Below are 15,132 nucleotides of genomic sequence, written 5' to 3'. Positions count from 1 at the left end.
CATTTTCATATCAAAATTCATGGGTTTTACTAGAAACAGTCCTGGAGATGCATAGCATTATAATTTGGCATCCATTCATAATCCTGAACACAGAAACCCATTTGATAGCAATAGCAGATGGAACGGAACACAATGAATATCTGTGCTTATTGAAGTCAATAGTGAAGAAAGCAGTGTCAACTACTTTAGATGTTAGTAGAAGACTTTAATGCCTTTACATAAATAAAATGGTGATAGATAAAACAAATAAGAGACGTTTATATTTGATGGCTCCTAAAATAAATATCAAGTTGCAAAAATACCTTGCCCATTAGCCTGTCCTAGAATTTCTAGTAACATGTTTTCCACAAAATAAGACCCAGACTTATTTTTTGTGGCTCTAAAATAAGCTCTAGGACTTATTTTTGGGAAAACATAATTTCAGGGTTATCAGCCTGCCTAGGCGCCCTTCCCCCTGGCAAGCACACAGGGACCCATAGTATCTGGCAGCAGCTGAAGCCTGCTGGTCCCTTAGTTGGTGCACTCTGGGGCTGCACAGCCTGTGCAAGTGAGTTGATTCCCTGTCCAGGCATCAGATGGAGGCAGAGGCATGGGGGGTGGTGGTGGAAGGGCAGGCAATTCCGATGAGCCACATGGGCCACAAGCAAGCCAAGAGATGCCACCCACACCCTCCAGTCCACTGACTTTTGGCTTTCCCATGGCCTGCACAATGCATTGGGATCGCCTGCCTTCACTCTTCTTTGATGCCTTTGTCTCCATATGCTGCCAGCGCCGCTGAGCAAAGACGAGTCTCTTGCAGCCAACTGCCACTCCAGACCACCAGCTCTTGGCTTTCCCGCAGTTCATGCAGCATGTCCAGATCACCTGCCTCCTCACCTGCTGCTTGGACAGGTAATCAACTCACATGCGCTGCACAGGCTGCAGCTTCTGCCTGACAGCGTCAGCCCACCCACATTCACTGCCTTCTGTGCTGTCCAGGCCTACCCCCCTTCATTAGGGATTATTTTTGGGATAGGGTTTATATTAGGCTCCTGCTTAAAAATCAGACCAGGGCTTATTGTCAGGATAGGTCTTATTTTCAGGGAAACCGTATATATTGGAATGACAGTTCCAAAATTCTCAGCTAATATGGTCCATGTTTCAGGGAAGGAAAATTGTTTTCTTTGGACCAGTTGAAAGTTTTCAACTCCTATTTATTTAAAGCTTGCAGTATTATCTTGAACACTTCTGTAGTTATTTCCTCTCTCACGGACTTACACTGCAAATGATGAAAAATTATTATCCATTAAAGCTTCTTTGTTTTACAGTTAACAATAGCTTCAGCATGCTTAAATACAATTCTAACCATTATTTAAATTCCTATAAAATCAGTTGTTGTATCCTCCTATGGTCACAAGGTTGAATTTTGAGTGGCTATGTAAATGTAATAAATAAGCAAATAATAATGCTGTTATGAATGGAGCAGTATTAAAAAAATAGAATAGAACCTTAGAATGATACACTGGTACACCATCTTAAGCTAAACATGGGTGTTCTGTGACAGCTTCTTTCAAGTGCAAAGCTAAAAATATTAGCCCCTTATTATTTATGGGCAAAACTTTTCCACCTAGAAGTTGAACTCCTATTCCAGAGTTTATGTGATTCCTCAACCAGGAGCATTTCTATCTTTTCTGGATTATGTCTTAATTTTTTTATATGCATCCAGTCTATCAATGTCATCAGACACTGATCTACTCCAAGAAAAGTTTAACAACTTCTTTGGGAGTAGATAAAAAAGGGTAACAGCACTAGAAATAATAAAGTAGGTGAAAGGAAAGGAAATAACAGTGTTTCTTGGAATTCTATGGTTTTTAGATCTCCCTCAATTTACCAATTTACATTGGTAGATGTACAAAGTGCTTTATCCTGTCCTTAATCAAGTTGGAATATTAACATCAGTGGTTGTTCTCATGCTCCCATAAGTAATGTTGAACTCTTTCAATGCACTTCATTTTCTTCATAGAAAAAGAGAAAAATTTGCTAAATCCCAGATCGTAATCTTAAAGAGTAGCTTTTAAATTTAATTAACTGCACTGCAACTTGAAAACAAACATAAATAAGAGCATCACACTACTGACAGAATCTACTGTGCTTAACTTTACAGCAATAAGTTACAATAAATCCAATTATTCCCTAGTGCTTTCAATTACTTTTTTCCCTGTAGTGTAGAATTAATAGAAAAGCAACAATGACTTAATATTCACTTGCTTTGTGGAGTTGTGGAATAAAAGGTGCTAATAATGCCAGAGAAGGATACCCTTTTCACTAGTTCCTCCTGCTCTCAAAAGCTAACTTAATGATTCTGGTAAACTTGATTATTATTGTCAATCCCAAGTAGAAGCCTTGACATTTTATCAATACTGCAGCATTTTCAAGACACATAAGAGGTACTTGCACAGTGCCGCCTTCAAACATGTTTAATAAACACAAAATTAAATTGACAATTAAAAGACCAGTAATTTAAGCAGATGCTCATTTCATAAAGAGACTTGTCAAACTATTCTGCTTGAGTGCCAGCAACCACTCATTCTGAATTATAGAACATGTATTATACCAAATGATTTTTAAAGTGACATTATATACTCTGAATGTGTTGAAATCTCATTGCAGAGTTTTTAGTATATGCAAATGAACATGATCTGATTAGGTCCTGAGGCAGTTTCACCTAAATGTTCATAGGAACAGGAATAGAAATGGCATGACAATATTTTATCCTTGAAGTATGATTTCATACATTTGGGACATCTCCGTTTAATTCTGGCATTTATTTATCCTGGACTGTAAAAGACAAAACTACAATTATATTTTTCATCCTGTTGTACTATGGACATGTTTTTTTCCCAAAAAACAAAAGATAACATTCAAATACCAAAACCAAATTCACATTCCATATTGTTAAAAATCATACTCTGTTAGCTTGTTCCATTTGATAAAGAATATATTAGATAATATAATTTGATAAAGGTAATATAGATTGTTAATTTTTCAAAATAATTTGGAAAAAAATCAGTATACTTTAAGATAAGTAACACAGACTCTCTTAGGTTTTAAACAGAGAATGAGAGGCAGAGAAGAAAAAACCTGTACAGTACTACAAGCAAAATATAACAGGGATCATGTTAATAGAAATTTTAAAAAGTCTCTATATTTAAAAATGGGCTTATTTGATAGTTAAACTGAACTATGACATCTATGTTCTGTTATACATTTTGATCAGACCATCCTCTATTTTTAGTATATGTGCAACTGTACAACAGTGGTGGGTTTCAAGAATTTTTAGAACCTCTTCTGTAGGTGTGGCCTGCTTTGTGGGAGTGGCTTGCCAGCCATGTGACCAGATGGGAGTGGCTTGCCAACCATGTGACTGGGTGGGCATGGCCAGCTTGTAAAATGTGGTGAAACTCATTTAACAACGCTCTTGCTTAGCAACCAAAATGTTGGCTCAGAAACTCTGGCATTTGAAGCACGCAAGTCTTAAAGCTGTCAAGTTACAAGACCTTTACACCCCTAACCCTTTAGAAGAAAAACCCCAGGGGTGTTCAAACTTGACAGCTTTAAGACTTGTGGACTTCAACTCCCAGAATTCCTCCTCTCACTCTTCATCTTGATGATGTGCGGGAGGGAGCTGGAACTGGCTCTAAATGGCACTGTAGATTTGTGGAACCTCTTCTATAGAATAGATTAGAACTGCCAGGAACCCACCCCTGCTGTACAGTCTATGATCTTTTACTATGAAACATTTTTCCTCATATAAATGAACTTATTCACCTTTAAATGAAAAACTTCCTCAAATTAGTAATATGGAAAAAATTGATGATCAAGAATCCAATTTTTCCCATTCATGGCTCTTTAACCTACACATAATTTCTTTAACCTTATCTTAAACTTCTGTAAAAATCAGAGGGAAAAATGTCTGGATAGTGAACCAATTAAAAATGGATGTAAATTTTCATGTTCAGGATGATACTACAAAAGAAGAAAAAACAGCATGATATGTAAAGAATTATGTACATATGAGAATATCTATGAAAATTGATTTATAGTTATTTTATTTGAATATATGGTACATAACAAATAAAAGACAGGAAATTGCCTATTATCAAAAGTGCAAAAGAAATGTTGAAATGAAATATAAAGTAATGGAGAGTTTGGATGAAAGCTGTAGGATCATATAGAAATTAATAATACTAAAAAATAGGGACATTCAAACATAGTCTACCTTAGACTTTAGAAAAGCTGAATTCAGCAAGTGTGAAAAATATTGTCAAAATAGAAATGTTTGAGAAAAATGACAAAGGTAAGGAGCAATTAGCAGTTTAATGGGTTTATATGCCGCCCAATCCCGGGAGGGACTCAGGGTGGCTTACAAGTACGAATAAAATAAAATAACATACAGGGGGAGAACATAAAACAATACAAACATTTTAAAAACACAACATACATCCGGTTTAATTGGGGGTTGACCTGATTTGAGTCAGCAACCCCAGGCCTGCCGGAACAGCCAGGTTTTGGTGGCTTTTTGGAAGGCTGCAAGGGTGGGGAAGGTCTGGATCTCTGTTGGTAACTCGTTCCACAGAGCCGGAGCAGCAACAGAAAAGGCTCTCCCCCGAGTGGTCGCCAGCCGGCATTGTCCGGCAGACGGCACCCAGAGGAGGCCTAACCTGTGAGTTCTTATCGGACGTTGGGAGGTGTGCAGTAGAGGACGGTCTCTCAGATATCCAGGTCCAGTGCCATGTAGGGCTTTAAAGGTAATTACTTTGTAGCGCCTCCGGAGACTAATAGGGAGCCAGTGCAGTTCGCGGAGGATAGGTGTAACATGGGTATACCAGGGGAACATGACAATATAAGATGGGAAAGAGAATGTACAAAGAACAATTTCTTGCCCATCCATTGAACACAAAAGCAGTAACTACAAAGAAGTTTAGATTCAAAAATCAGCATCCAGAGGATTCTTTGTCCTCTATTCTACTATATGGTATTGCCACATCAATTATCACACTTGCTTCTTTTCAATCGCAGTTAAATCTGGTGTGTTATCAATTGGTATTCAGAAAACCCACAATAGCAATAGCAATAGCACTTAGACTTATATACCACTTCATAGTGCTGTAAGCAGTTTACAGAGTCAGCATATTGCCCCAACAATCAGGCTCCTCATTTTACTGACCTTGGAAGGATAGAAGGCTCAGTCAACCTGGAGCTGGTCAGGATTGAACTCCTGGCACTGCACACAGTCAGCCTGAAATACTGCATACTATCCACCATGCCACCTGCTTACTTTTGATTAATTTTTTCAAATACATGTTCCCACAAATATGTTCATTACAGGCAGATGATGGTTTTAGAATGGAATAGAATAGAATAGAAATTCTTTATTGGCCCAGTGTGATTGGACACACAAGGAATTTGTCATTGGTGCATATGCTCTCAGTGTACATAAAGAAAAAATAAAATATATTCCTCAAGAATCATAAGATACAGCACTTAGTGATAATCATAGTATACTAATAAGTAATTGAATCATACTAGGAAACAATAAAAACAATATAAGTTGTAAAGATACAAGCAATATGGATATAGCCATAAGTGGGAAGAGATAGGTACTAGTAAGGATGAGAAGAATAATAGTAATACAGTCTTAGTAGATAATTTGACAGGGTTATATGTCATTATTTATAATACATAATCCCATAATGATCAATCTTCTTGCAGGAATTGAGTATATGAACTACCGATTCTTCTGCTTTTTTATACTTTGAATAATTGATGACTTTTCAATTTTGGCCTTGATTGCATTAGTTCAAATGTCTTGCTCTTAAGCAACCAATATCAAACCTGTAGTTTTTCCCTTTTGTACAAAATGATCATGTAATTCTTTTCCCTTCCAGCAATCTATTCATGTTTTTATTACATTATTTTGATGGTGGCTGAATTTTAACTTTAATCACATTTTGATTGAATTATAAGTAAAAATATTGTCCATTCTTCCTTTCCCTGTCACCCAGTTTTGTACTTGTTTCTACCTAAAAAAAATTCTGAAGGAAATTAAAACAGTATATATTGTATTCTGAAATACTTCCCCATGCTGTGACTTATTTCTTCCTAACAAACAGCACTTTACAATTTTTACAGTATTTTTGTAAAATCTTACTTTTAAGTCTTTAAAAAAAAAGAGAAAATGAAGAAATACACACACACACATACTGTACATACATGCATACATACATACATACATACATACACATACACATACACATACACATACACATACACATACACATACACACACACACACACACACACACATACATATACAAAAAATACAATAGCAGAGTTGGAAGGGACCTTGGAGGTCTTCTAGTCCAACCACTGGCTAGGCAGGAAACCCTATACCGTTTCAGACAAATGGCTATCCAACATCTTTTTCCAGTGTATGTATGTATATACATATACATATGCGTGCGCGCACACACACACACACACACACACACACACATATGTTTTATTTGTGCTGATAAATAAATAAAGGGAGACAATAAAACACAAATATAACAAAGGCAACAGTAAAAATATTGGGTTTCTGTCGTGATGGACTCTTGTGACGAGCCGATTGACAGATGATGGAAGCAGTTAGCTTCCTCCCATATATACATACATACATACATACATACATACATACATACATACATACATACATACATACATATATATATATATATATATATATATATATATATATATATATATTCGTACATTTTCATAGGTATAGGTATTTGGATCTTTTCCTGTGTAAGATTGACAGTATCTTGGTGACGTTTCGACGGGGTCACACTCGTCATCTTCAGGCTGGTGCCTTTGGCTCCGTGCTTATGCGAGCAAAGTGTGATCAGAGCTGCCATTTTTCTATAAATATAGGTGGGTGGGTGTGGAAAGTTTGCTTTGTTGCTTTAAAAAGTCCCAGTCACAAAAACCGACTCAGGACCCAGAACAACACAGGACACCATCACCAATTACCCTCACCAACATCAATTCCATCAATCAATCAAGATGTGACAACACAGCCAACCAATCTGTTTAAAGCAACAAAGCCAACATTCCACACACACACACCTATATTTATAGAAAAATGGCAGCTCTGATCATGCTTTGCTCACACAAGCACGAAGCCAAAAGCACCAGCCTGAAGATGATGAGTGTGACCTCATCGAAACGTCGCCAAGATACTGTCAATCTTACACAGGAAAAGACCTGAATACGCCAAGACATACATACATACATACATACATACATACATACATACATACATACATACATACGTGTGTGTGTGTATGTATATGTACTTTTAAAGATATTGATGCTGTAATAATAAATTAAAACCATTAGGTCTTTTAATAAACTGGTATTTTAATGTAATAAAACTTTTAGTGATTACCAGCATGTCTTGTTAAATCTTAACTTCCTCATTTGCATATCTGATGCTCCCCCAGAGACAGGCATGCTTCAAGTTAATTATCCGTGTTGCTGTAAGAACTCTTGTTGCTTTCCTAAGAACTCTCTAAAAAGAAAACTAACAATTATTAAATATTACTTTGAGTCACTAAAAGTAATCAAAATGCACTACAAGAGGCACTAAACAGACCCTTAAATTAAATAAAATATTACTCCTTTTTGCAGACTAAATAAAATATCTATCATTTACAACTCTTACAGCAATCTTCAAAGAAAACAATCAATTGAAATTAAACAGACGCATATCTCATGTAATTCCCTACTGCAGCTGCCTGGCACTTCTTGGCATGATTTACATTATGCAAAGAAGACCTGAAAACTGATGTTCTGATTATCTTGTCCTACTTGGAATAGGGAATATAGGCTGGGAACCATTTTATTAAGAGTTCATCTTCAGGGTTTCTTCCATTTGTAATCGTGGCTTCAATATTCCTGCTATAATTTTTGTTCTGTTCTCTCCCAAACCCTATTCCATTGTCTAGCCCTATTTTTTAAAAAATTGCAAAGTAAAAGAAACATTATTTTTTTAAACTACTATATAGAACAATGTTTTATTCTATGACATTTTCTTTCCTTAAAGTATGCAGATATCAAGGAATGGTTATAGCATGCTCTTTGGTATAAAAAAGATCCTTGAAAATGTTTCAGTAAATTATTTCAAGAATCAATCACTGAAATGGTCAGCATAGCATACACGTTGGTGGAACTTGAAAATGTGCAAATAACGGTCATCAACTAAAATAATTACTTGCACATTTTATAAAAAAATAAAATTGTGCCATCTATTTCATAAGCATTCATCGCAGTGAGGCAAAGCACCTTGTTTGATTAAAGATTACTGATTACTTTTCATTTATTATATGCATCCAATAATTATATAACAATGGACTTGGAATGAAATAACACTGTCTCCTCTTCAAAGCAGACAACAGGTTCATTCCATATGATTTTGAGGGTCATTCACAAAGCAATTAAATCTTCCTTCAGGGGATTGGGACATTAAACACAGAGAGGAAAGCATTTTTTTCCCTTACAGTTTTTAAAATGTTCAGTTTCCTCTTTGTCTTCTGCAGATAAATGAATCATGCTGCAAAGCATAAAGATGCTTTGTAATGAATGCTTCCTGTGTTAGACCAAAGGAAATCATTTTAACATTTTTAATAAGATATTGTTTTTCAATATCTATTTAAGGTGCTTTTTAACATACAGATCAAATGGCATGTTATGGAATCGACATTTCATTTACTGTTGTTGGAAACTCTTTCATTGGGCAACTACACAAACATCTTCCAATAAAAAAGAGAAGATGATTAAATCAGCATGACAGAGTTTACATTTGCTTCATCTTTCAGCTAAATCCCACCTGGTTCTCAGCTCTTACTCATGTGATCTGGGTAAGGTAGGTGTCAGATCAGAAGAGTCTGGTCTACTTCTCCATTTCGCTTTTGACCAGGTAATCCAGAATTCTGTAAACTGCATTCTTGCATGCTAGAGGATGCAAAATATATAGACCAGTCACTTCACCTACTTCAATATACCTGGAAGAGTCATCTCTGTGGGCCTTGTTTTGCAATAGAAACCTACTAAGCCCTATATTTCTCATTATTTTAATTAATCTCATTTATTCTTGAGTAGTCATAACTATCTAATCCATCATACTTAACCCAGATTGGGTCCTAGCATGGAAAGGAGTAAAACTTTGCTTCCAACGGTAAACTTAATCATCACAGAAGTCCTTTTCTCTTAGTTAAATACAATTAGCAGACTATCCAAATTGGGATTTGCAGCAAAAGACCCCTCAATACAGGTAGTCCTCGACTTAAAACAACAATAGAGTCTGAAATTTCTGCTGTTAAGTGAGTTTATGACCTTCTTGCTACAGTTGTTAAGTGAATCGCTGCAGTTGTTAACCTCGTAACATGACTGTAAAGCAAATCTGGCTTCTCCATTGACCTTGCTTGTCAAAAAGGGATCACATGACCTTGGGACACAGCAATGGTCTTAACCAGTGGTGCAATTCAGCCGTTTGCACCTATCTGGGAGAACCAGTTGTTAACTTTCTAAGCAGTTCGGAAAACCAGTTGTTGGAAGAAATCTCCTTTTGTTTTTCTCCACTTTACAAGACTAATCCTGTAAGGAAGGCAGGAAGGAAACATTCTGGTGTTGCTTCTAGCCTAATCTTGATTGACTTGCTTACAGAAACTGTGTCTCCAGTTAACCCTGATTACATTGTAACAGCAAAGGCGAAGCACCCATCAATGTGAGTGATGTTGAGTTGGCCACTGAGTTGGTTACATGACCACTGAGCCATGCCTACCCAGCTGGTCATTAGGGCAGAGAACCGGTTGTTAAATTATTTGAATCCCATTACTGGTCTTAACTATGAAACAGTTGTCAAGCATATGAATTTTGATCACATGATCATGGGGATGCTGAAAATGTTGGAACTGTGAAAAATGGTTCTCTCACTTTTTTTAGTGCCGTTGTAACTTTGAACGGCCATTAAATGAATTGTTTAAGTGAGAAAATCCACTGAGTGAGCAGTATGATGATTGAGAGATGTCATTTCAATCACTTCTTTTTATCACATACTGTTCTTATTTTGAACAAGTCTAGGGAGAAAAATCATCTCTCACATTTATTGAGTGAACTGTTCAAGAGCAAAATTTTGATTTGCACATTCCTGTCCAGTACAAAGTAAACTATACTTCTCAATGACGCTCATTGTTACATCTCAGACCCTTTAGAATAGAATTCTTATTTTGTTTTGTTTTCTACTTACTGCAAGGCAGATAGAAGATAAGCTCAGAAGATATTTTCAGGCAGATGGATAGATTAACGACCAAACACATTAAAAAGACATTTCCCTTTTAAATAGATATATGTAGCCTGGAATGGAGAAGGACTAAGGTTGACATGATAGCAATGTTCCGATATCTCAGGGGTTGCCACAAAGAGGGAGTGGAGCTATTTTCCAAAACACCCGAAGGCAGGACAAGAAGCAGTGGATGGAGAGAAGCAACCTAGAACTAAGAAGAAGTTTAGGCAATTAGAACAATTAACCAGTGGCCTTGCCTCCAGAAGTTGTGAATTCTCCAACACTGGAAGTTTTTAAGAAGAGATTGGACAACCATTTGTCTGAAAAGGTTTTCTGCCTGAGCATGGGGTTGGACTAAAAGACCTCCACAGTCCCTTCCAACTCTGTTATTCTATTCCAATGTATTCTAAGGCAAAGGTTGAAATACATTTCTCAACCCTCACTATCTGAGTGAGCTGGGTAGCTAAACAGAAACAGGCTCTCTTTTGGCTTCAGGTTATTTTCTGATATCCATGTATATTCCTACTGTTTTCTGAATATTAAAATCCTGGCAAAAGTTTAGGCAGGGCAGCACCTTGTTCCAATTCTTCTAGAGATATTGAGAGAAGCCATAATATAAATACCACGAGAGAGTGAAACCCTCCAGTTCTGAAAGCCTGTGGATATGAATCACTGGAAAAATTATCCAATCACCATGACAAATTATATATAAAAATTATTAAGAGAGCAAGGAGAATCAACAGGTCATAGGCTTCTGTCTCTCTACAAACTGTAAGAACTATGTCAAGGTTCCAACTAATGAACCCAACCAATTGAGCACTCCAAGACTTGCAGTTTTCTCAAAGAACTGTTTTATTGAGTACATCATTTCATCACAGATGAAAACAAAACCAGATCTAACTTTACTTTATTAAATATAGTTGTTCAAGACAAACTATTCATTTTCTTCACTGCGCAGTCTGGCATTTGGGTTGGTAACCTTGATAGCAAGCTGAGCTGCTCGCTCCACAATTATCTTCAGGTTCTTGGATGAAACGTTATGAGCAATTTCTGCACAAAATGACTTGTTGCTCATCATTAGCACCTCCAGCTCTTTGACATTATGAACAAGAAATTTCCGGAATCCTGAGAGAAGCATGTGTTTTGTTTTCTTATTGCTCCCATAGCCAATGTTGAGCAGATCTGGCCCTTAAATCTTCTGCAAACTCTGTTGTCAATACCTCTTGGCTTACACCAGTTACACTTGTTTTTGACATAGCGATCAGACTGATGGCGGATGAACTTCTTGGTCCTCTTTTTGACAATATTGGGTTTGATGAGAGGCCTCAGAGCTGGCATTGTAACAACTATCTTACTTGGCGGCACGGAAGGAAAGAGAGAGAAAGGAGCCGGATCTAACTTTTCCTGCAGTTTCAGTATAATTAAAGAATAGATAACTCCCCCCCTTATTGTCACAGGTCACATTGTCCAATTAGGTATCCTGGCAACTCTTTGACAACTCCTCTTAGCTTTGCTGGCTGAGGAACTCTGGGAGTTAAAGTCCACAAGTCTTAAAGTTGCCAAGGTTGGAGACCACTGGTCTATCTGACATTCCAGACCACTTCTCCCTCCCATACTGTGTGGCAAGCTGAGAAACAGAAAGATGGCTACGGCAGGCCTGATCTGTTTTGAAGTTGACAAACTAATCATAGCAATTCAAGCTCTTTCAGTATCAAAATGAAAAATATACTTAAGATAAATTAGACTTACAAAGTAATATTTCTTTTTCATTTATTTTTAAAATTATATAGCAAATTTACAGATTGTTTTAGAATATACAGCTTATTTTAGTCTACCCACACTCTGAAGCATGGATAGTTTTGACCTAGGAATCAGCATTTTAGGGTGGTATTTTGTAAAAATAGCACTGGGTGAAGACTGTTGGAAAGAAGCAGAAGTAAAAAGAATAAGGTGAGCATTTATCGGTCTAATAAACAGCTCCATTAGGTACAAGTTCTTTCTCTTCTGTCCTCATCAGATCCCATGAGCTTATACATTCCAATCTCATGTGCATTGGTGTACAAACGTTAAACATACACTCCTTTTCACAACCGCTCTGTCAGGCCTGCCCCGATCACTTAAGAAAGAAAAGCCTTCAACTCCATTTGGTTAAAGCAAAGTGGTCTTTTACTAAGAGTGTTGATTGCAGTAAAGTCAAGCCAGTTCTGAAATTACATGTGCACGGGATACAAAAATAAGATGTAGGTTGCCGCCAGTCCATCCCTCCCCCCATGACTAGCCCGTTTCCAGCCAACCAGAGCTTGCCAAGATATTTTGAGACCTCCGTGATGTGGGGGGGGGGGGAATGTAATCTGCATATTTCTCAGGATTCTGGGATCCTGGTAAAAATAGGATCTGGCTGCTCTGGTCCATCTCACCTGTCATTCCCCCCTCCCAATTTCTATCACATTGTGTGTATGTGAAACCTTTATTTTTATTTATTTATTGCTCTTTCATCCTTCCCCATTACATCCTCCCTCCTCTTCTTTTTTTAATGGCAGAATGCCTAAGAAGCCCCAAGCTGAGCCAGGCAGGTCTGACACTCCCCACAGGCCGCAGATGGGTGAGGGTTTTAACTTGTTAGTATTGGTCTAGAAATTCTTTTTTTCTGAGTTCCTGGAAGATATACTTGGAAGAAGAAGCAGGCACAATGGGATGGATCCCCTTGATTTTCAGATTAAAAACATGTTTCTAATTTTTTAAAGCAATTCATTAAATGCTTTTTTAATGTAAATAACACTATCAATGAAATCTAGAAGCAAATCCAAGAGTCAAATCAAATCAAAGTTTATTACAATAAAAGACCAGAGACCAGAACAAATAAAAACATTCAAGGAATAACCAATTTAAAATTGTAGGATAAAGTATTAAATAATAGATATTTAAATATTTTATATTAAAATCACAATTTGGCACCCAATCTGTCAGTTATACATGGCCTACATCCGGGATGGTGAACCCATGGCACATGTGCCACAGGTGGCACATGGAGCCATTTGTCAGGGAACGTGAGGCGTTGCCCTGTCAGCTGGCCAGCGTGCATGTGTGCACTGGCCAGCTGAGTTCACCCTTTTTTAAAGGCCTTTTTTGCCCTCCCCATGCTCCAGAGGCTTTATAGAAGCCTGGGGAGAGCAAAAAGAGCTTCCCCTGCCCCCCTGGAGGACCTTTGGAAGCTTCAGGAGCTTCCCTGAAGCCTCCAGAGCACAAAAAACTGGCCCTATGGGCAAACTGGAAGTTCGGGAACAGACTTCCGGTTTGCTCGTAAGGTCAGTTTAAGCCCTCTGGAGGCTTTAGGGACCTTCCGGACGCTCTCCTGAAGCCTTCGGAGGACTAAAAACAGCCCTACAAGCAAACTGGTTTGCTTGTAGGGTCCATTTCAGTCCTCCGGAGGCTTCAGGGAAGCCTCCTGAAGGCCCCTGAAGCCTCCAGAGGGCCTCCGGGGGGAGAGAGGCTGTTTTTGCCCTCCACAGGCTCCTATAAAGCCTCTGGAGCCTGGGGAGGGTGAAAAAGCATGCAAAAAATGCGGGGTCATAACTCTCATGTGCTCATGTACACTGGGGGGGCAGATTGCATTATGGGTAAGGTGACCAGATGTCCCACTTTTGGCGGGACAGTCCTGATTTTTCACAATTTGCTTGCTCCCTCGCTCCCTCGCCCATCCGCACTAAGCCAGCCCAGCCTGCTGCTCACTGATTGGCTGGAGTCCGGCCAATCAGTGAGCGGGCTGGGGGCAAAAAGTTTAAGTTTAAAAGCTTCGCGCTGCTTGAGTCTAACCTCCATTTCGCCTTCGCCTTCCAGGAGCTTGCTGCTTCATGTAAGCAACTAAGCCCTGGCAGTGGGACTCAGGAGGCTTCGGGTGGGCAGCGGCAGCCTAGCTTTCGCAAGGGAAGGCCTTCCTTACCTTGCGAAGGCCTTCCCTAGCGAAGTCGCGGGCTGGCAGTAACCACCTAGCTTTCGCAAAAACTGCAAGCTGGCGGTGAAGGCGGCCTAGCTTTCCCCCCGCCCCCCTCTCCAGACCTGCTTAGTGACCCTAGCCTTGTTGTCCTTCCACAGTCCAATCCAGTGTCTTACCTGTTCCTGCTGCCTCTCTGCCTGCCTGCTCCCTGTTGCTTCCATCCATCACTGCGAGGATCCATCGCATCGGAGTTCTGCTGATTCTGCCTGCTGGTAAATGACCAGGGTTTTTTTCTTTTATTTTTTTAATGTATTTTAAAATAATATTTTATTTATTGTGCATAGGATTTTTTAAAAGTTTTATTCTGTGTGGATTCTTTTTTTCAATTGTCTTAGACTATTTTAAAAAAGATTTTATCCAAAATAAATTAAAATAAACCATTTTTAAACATTCTATATTGTGCATAGAATTTTTAAAAATGGTTTATTTCAATTTATTTTGGATAGAATCTTTTTTTAAATAGTCTAAGACAATTTAAAAAAAGAATCCGCACAGAATAAATTGAAGTAAAACATTTCAAACTATTCCACACAGAATAAATTGAAGTAAAACTATTTTTAAAAATTCTATGCACAATACATTTCAAAGTATTGAGTATAGAATTTTTAAAAATGGTTTTACTTCAATTTATTCTGTGTGGAATAGTTTGAAATGGTTACAGTGTAAATTATAGCTGATGTAATACTTAACAATGGTTTTTAAGGATTTCTTTTATTTATAGAATAACTTTTTAAATTATTTTTTGGGGAATTTTATTTTTTAATTGTTTATA

General features: G+C 37.9%; 1 pseudogene; it reads right to left on the bottom strand.

Moving 5' to 3' along the window:
* Positions 1-11,275: 11,275 nt before the first annotated feature.
* On the bottom strand, positions 11,276-11,769 carry LOC106548188 (large ribosomal subunit protein eL32 pseudogene; annotated as a pseudogene).
* Between the last annotated feature and the right edge of the window lie 3,363 nt (positions 11,770-15,132).

This window comes from Thamnophis sirtalis, unplaced genomic scaffold (genome assembly GCF_051295495.1).
Source record: "Thamnophis sirtalis isolate CommonGarterSnake01/CBP01778 unplaced genomic scaffold, rThaSir2_p1.2 scaffold_9, whole genome shotgun sequence".
NCBI lineage: Eukaryota > Metazoa > Chordata > Lepidosauria > Squamata > Natricidae > Thamnophis > Thamnophis sirtalis.
The sequence above is the reverse complement of the archived record's forward strand: the minus strand, read 5'-3'. Positions and strand labels throughout refer to the sequence as shown.